Source organism: Pantherophis guttatus, chromosome 1 (assembly GCF_059756535.1).
Source record: "Pantherophis guttatus breed Tessera chromosome 1, ASM5975653v1, whole genome shotgun sequence".
Lineage (NCBI taxonomy): Eukaryota > Metazoa > Chordata > Lepidosauria > Squamata > Colubridae > Pantherophis > Pantherophis guttatus.
The window spans coordinates 19,254,952-19,260,947 of NC_142063.1; the positions used below are offsets into that span (position 1 = coordinate 19,254,952).

The 5,996-nt window shown below is 47.2% G+C and overlaps 1 long non-coding RNA gene across 1 annotated transcript; it reads left to right on the plus strand.

The window, feature by feature from the left end:
* Positions 1-205: 205 nt before the first annotated feature.
* LOC148116343 (uncharacterized) lies at positions 206-4,890 on the plus strand. The gene is made up of 2 exons (XR_015733471.1): positions 206-403; positions 4,514-4,890. It is a non-coding gene; the product is annotated as an uncharacterized LOC148116343 (long non-coding RNA).
* Positions 4,891-5,996: the final 1,106 nt, after the last annotated feature.

Below are 5,996 nucleotides of genomic sequence, written 5' to 3' on the forward strand. Positions count from 1 at the left end.
TTTTTTTTAACAGATCCCATGATCAGCCTACATGGGGTCCCATGACTCAACTATGCAGCTGTAATACTCAAAGAGTCTTTTCTTTGTGGCAAAGAGCTCCCCTCTCTCTTTATCCTTCCCACAGGAGCCCTTTCCCCCCCCCACTCCAATTAATAAAATAATAAAAACAGAACTCCCTAGGCTCATATCCTGTCCAGAAACAAAAGGAAGAATAATAACCATCAGAATCAATGGTGGGTTGCCCCCAGTTCAAACTGGTTTTATAGAACCGGTAGTAAAACCGGTGGGAGGCTCCGTCCACCAACCCCGACGTCATCAGGACACTTCTGCGCATACACAGAAGAGCACGCATGCGTGCTCGGATCGCTCGTGCGCACGGCCCCGTTGCAAAGCGGTAGTAAAGGTAAGTAGAACCCACCCCTGATCAGAATAATAACTCTTCATATAGTTTAAGAACTATGGCCTACAGAGCTAGCGTGACCAATCCGATCCAGCAGATTTGGGGTTACAAGTAATCCTCAACTTGCAACCATTTGTTTAGTGACCGTTTGAAATTACAACAGCACTAAAAAGAAGTATTGTATGACCAATCCTCACCGTTGAAGCATCCCCGCGCTCACATGATCACGGATGCATGTCAACAGTGGTGGGATTCAAATAATTTAACAACCGGTTCTCTGCCCTAATGACCGGCTGGGTGGGTGTGGCCATGGTGGGCGTGGCCAGGGGGTGTGACAGGCAGCACTCGGCCTCCTGCACCCCCCTGAGAGCAAAAATGGGCCACAAGGGGGCGTTGCACCCCCACCCCCATGCCCTGTTTTGGGCCTAGGAGCAGGGGTGAAATCTACTTACCTTCCCTACCGGTTCGGAAATGTATGTGTCGCGCGCACATCATGTGCAGTCTTGGACCCTCTGCACATGCGCAAACCCTTCAGCGCATGCGCAGAGGTTAAAAAACAGGTTACTTCCTGATGACTGGGTGAGTGGGCGGAACCACACGCTGCCATCGCTACCGGTTCTCTGAACCACCCACCAACGCTATCGGTTCAGCCGAACCGATCTGAACCGGTAGCATTTCACCTCTGCCAAGGAGGCCTCCCTGCAGCCTCCTAGGAGTGAAAACGGGGTGTGGGGGGGGGAGCACCACACCCCCCTGCGCTCTGTTTTGGGCCTAGTAGGCCTCCCTGCACTTACCTGGCAGCCAAAATGGGGACTCCTGGAAGGGGAGGTGTGGGGCCACCCAGCTATTTAACTACTGGTTCGTCCAAACTGGCCCGAACTGGCTGAATCCCACCACTGCATGTCAACCAGTGTTTACAAAGGTTGCTGTTTCCTGGGTCATGAAATTGTCCTTTGCAACCTTCCCAGGCAGCTTCCAACAAAGAAGGCCTCCATGGAGGAGGCCTGATTTCCTAATACGTGATTCACTTAACAACCGCAGTGATTCACTTAATGGTGGCATAGACACGCTTTCAATTGGGTATCACTCAACGCCTGCATTGCTCAGCAACAAAAATTCTAATCCCAATTGTGGTTGTAAATCGAGGACTACCTGCATTAGAGGAAGAGGATTCTACTTAGCAACTGGATGGCTATTACAGGTTAACAGCATGGGGGCTTGGTCCACCTAAGGCATCAGAGGTGGGTTTCAGCAGGTTCTGACCAGTTCTGGAGAACTGGTAGCAGAAATTTTGAGTAGTTTGGAGAACCGGTAGTAAAAATTCTGACTGGCCCCGCCCCCATCTAGTCTGCCTCCCAGATCCCAGCTGATCGGGAGGAAATGGGGATTTTGCAGTAACCTTCCCCTGGAGTGGGGAGGGGAATGGAGATTTTACAGTATCCTTCCCCTGCCACGCCCACCAAGCCACACCCACCAAGCCACGCCCACAGAACTGGTAGTAAAAATTTTTGAAACCCACCACTGTAAGGCATGCCCCTTCCCCAGCCATGCAGGCCAAGGAGGATGGGGCCTGTTGTTCCATATGTTTAGGGAACCCCAATCACGAAATTGTGCCTTATCACATCCATTTGTAAGTGTGAACATGTGGTGGATGCTCTAATACTGGAAGTTTTTAAGAAGAGATTAGACAACCATTTGTCTGAATTGGTATACAGTTTCCTCCCTGAACAGGGGGTTGGACTAGAAGACCTCCAAGGTCCCGTCCAACTCTGTCATTCTGTGCTATTCTGTTCTGTTGTGAACATTTTAAAATCTTCCAAAGCAGTTCAGTGATGGGTTGTGTTTTTAGTGTCCTTTTGAAAACAAGGAAATTATTGTTCCCCCAGCCCAGTTTCCTGTGGCTGGCAAGCTCACGCCAGCCGTTCTCCCTTCCTCCTGCTTCTTTCCAACAGGAAGCTGGGTTCTCTTAGGAGGATAAAAATACATGTGTCTTTGGCACAACCCTTGTTTTCTCTCACGGGATTAAGTTGCTCCAGGCTGTTCCATCAGCTTTGCGAATCAAGAGGCTCTCGGGGACAAGTGGGAAGCTTATCCAAGGAAGAGCAAAAGGGAGGGAAAAATTCTTTTCATCCTCGTTCATTCCCAAAGGGAAACAGGCTTGAAAGTGGCTGGTAAAAAGGGGGAAGCAGCATTTCTGCCCTTCTTTTTCTTTGTTCTTCATTCTTCCTTCAAAAAGGTTCTGACTAGCAAGTTTGATTGGTGTAAAAAAAAAAAAAACTTGTGTTAGAAGCACATCCGTGCAAGGGAGATCAGCTGGATGTCACCCTGGGATCTTTACAGATCAAACCAAGAAGTGAGCTTGTTACTGGCCAAACTACAGGAGACTGGGTTTATGCAACAGGCTTAGCTATACATTTCCTGACAGGGAGAACAATTAACCAGTGGAAAAACTGGCCTCCAGAAGTTGTGGGCACGCCAACACTGGAAATTTTAAAGAAAAGATTGGATCACAATTTGTCTGAAATGATGTAGGGTTTCCTGCCCGAGCAGAGGGTTGGACTAGAAGACCTCCAAGGTCCCTTCCAAGTCTGTTAACAGTTATTCTGTAATAAATAATGGTTTATGAAACACAAAAGCGGAAGTGGAGCCCTACCCAGTAGTGGGTTTCAACATTTTTTACTACCGGTTCTGTAGGTGTGGCTTGGTGGGTATGGCATGTCTTGGCGGGCGTGGCAGGGGAAGGATACTGTAAAATCTCCATTCCCTCCCCACTCCAGGGGAAGGATACTGTAAAATCTCCATTCCCTCCCCAGTCTAGGGGTAGGATACTGCAAAATCCCCATTTCCTCCCGATCAGCTGGGACTAGGGAGGCAGAGAATAGATGGGGGCAGGGCCAGTCAGAGGTGGTATTTATTGGTTCTCCGAACTACTCAAAATTTCCGCTACCGGTTCTCCAGAACTGGTCAGAACCTGCTGAAACCCACTTCTGCCTATACCGAACTAAATAAACCACTTGAGACTATAGTGTGATATCTAAACCCAGTTAGTCTTCTTATGTCTGATCCAGCTAACATTCTGCACGTAAGCTCTTGATGTTTCTTGTGCCAACCCCTGGAGTGAGCTTGGCTGAGGCCATCTTGGAGGCTTCAGGGTTGCCACAAGGAAGAAGGAGGTGGCTGGGAGAGGAAGAGTGAAGTAACCAAGCAACCGGCCAGCACCTCGATTGGACAATGTGAAGGATGACTTGGGGAAGGGGGGGAAATTTTACTTTTTAATTAGGTGAAAACCGCGGGAACCTTCAAGGTCGGCTTTCACCAGTTGTGCCAATATGAAGTATCCAATAAATCGTTCCTTGAGGAATCTACCTGCCTCGGAGTTCCGCCTTCTTTGGGTGCATTATTTGGAATGCTGATATCTTGTTAATTCAGGCCGACAGCATCCAGAGAGCAGTTTTTTTGTTTTTCTTTAAGTAGATGGAGGCTGTAACCCACCCCTTTTTATATTCACCCTTTTTTGATACCCCATGGATGCTCCTGCTTTGTGGATACCACAAACACATTTCCACTGCCACCTGAACAGTGGTGGGTTTCAAAAATTTTTACTACCGGTTCTGTGGGTATGGCTTGGCGGGCGTGGCAGGGGAAGAATACTGTAAAATCTCCATTCTCACCCCACTCCAGGGGAAGGTTACTGCAAAATCCCCATTTCCTCCCGATCAGCTGGGACTCGGGAGGCAGAGAATATATGGGGGCGGGGCCAGTCAGAATTTTTACTACCGGTTCTCCGAACTACTCAAAATTTCCATTACCGGTTCTCCAAAACTAGTCAGAACCTGCTGACACCCAGTTCTGCACCTGAAGCACATGTTCACTTCATTCCCAAAGCATTAAAATCCCCATACACCATTTTGGGGAAGTTGCTCCAAGTTGAGCATATTTTCCTCTTGGATTTAATGTATTCCATCTGACGTTTGTGGTGCATATTGTTTTATTGTGTTATATTTCCTGCCTTAAAAAGTATTATTCTTTGTTCAGTAATTGGACCTCTCTTGGCAGAATATAATTACTTGAATTGTGAAGTTACTAAAAACATCTATCTATATTCTATTACAGCTCTCGTGTTTTGTCTGTTTGTTATCCCCAAGTTAGCTCAAATGGATGGAACAATGATATGGAACAATTTTTGAATCAAGGTACCTCAAATCTGTGAGCTGAAAGAACAAGTAAAAAATCCGAGAACCATGACTCCTGTGGAATTGAAGCTTCCATGATACTCAGATCAGTTTTATTGACAAAAGTTGTGGCTGTTGCAGTGTCTCTACTGTCAATTGGTCGTGTTATCTGATGCTCCCTACCTTTGTCCCACAAGCAAAGTCAATGGGAAAGCCAGCAGGAAATCAGAAGTCACTCCTGCTCCCACTGATTTTTTTTCATTCACCCTTTTTCATTCTGTTTCTTTGGTTAGGTAAGTAAATATTGACTTATCATTATTGAAGTAAATTTGCCAATACAATTATTTCCTGTTTATGATATATACTCGTGATGCAGGGGTGAAATGCTCCCGGTTCGGACCGGATCTCCCGATCTGGTAGAGATGGAGGCGGGTGGTTCAGAGAACCGGTAGCAAAAATCCCGGCCCCCCCTCCCCATGCCCAGCTGAGCTGCACAATTATCAGAGGCTTTTCTTTTACTTTTAAAAGCATTTTTTCCTACAACCTCTTCGGCCAAAAAAATGCTTTTAAAAGTAAAAAAAAAAAAAGCCTCTGATGATCGCGTGGCTCAGCTGGGATCATCAAAGGCTTTTAAAAGAAAAAACCCCTTTTTTTCTTTTAAATGCCTCTGACAATCCAAGCTGAGTTGCCTGATCGTCAGAGGCATTTAAAAGGAAAAAAGTCTCTGCCGATCAGGCAACTCAGCTGGGATCGTCAGAGCCTTTTGAAAGCATTTTTTTTACAACTTCTTCGCCAAAGAGGTTGTAGAAAAAATGGTTTTAAAAGTTTTTTTTAAAAATGGCCACGCCCACCCAGTCACATTACCCCCCCACCAAGCCACGCCCACAGAACCGGTAGTAAAAAATTTTAGATTTCACCACAGCCGTGATGGCGAACCTATGGCACACATGCCCAAAGTGGCACATGGAGCCATGTCACCTGGCATGCGCGGCATCGCCCGTTCCTCTTCCGGGTTTCTGGCGCACATGCATCTGTGATGATCATCTGGCCTTTGTGCGTGCGGCAGTGCTGGAAACTGGAAGAGCTGGACCTCCGTTTTCCTGCGTGAGCATGTGCGCTGGCCAGCTGATTGTTGCATGCGCATGCATGCCAGAAACCCGAAAAATTAGCTGACCAGCGCACATCCGTGCAACGGAAACTGGAAGTTCATTTTTGGGCATACGCATGCGCCCTGGGCAGCTCCTCTTCCGGGTTGTGGCCCAGACAAGCGCATGCTCCCTCTTCAGCACTCGGTGCTGAAAAGGTTCACCATCACTGATATATATATATACTGTTCTTAGATGATCACCAGCATAGACTTCCACAAACTTCCAACTCATTCATCCTATCCAAGTCTCCCAGAAACATTTAGTGGGAAACGCATG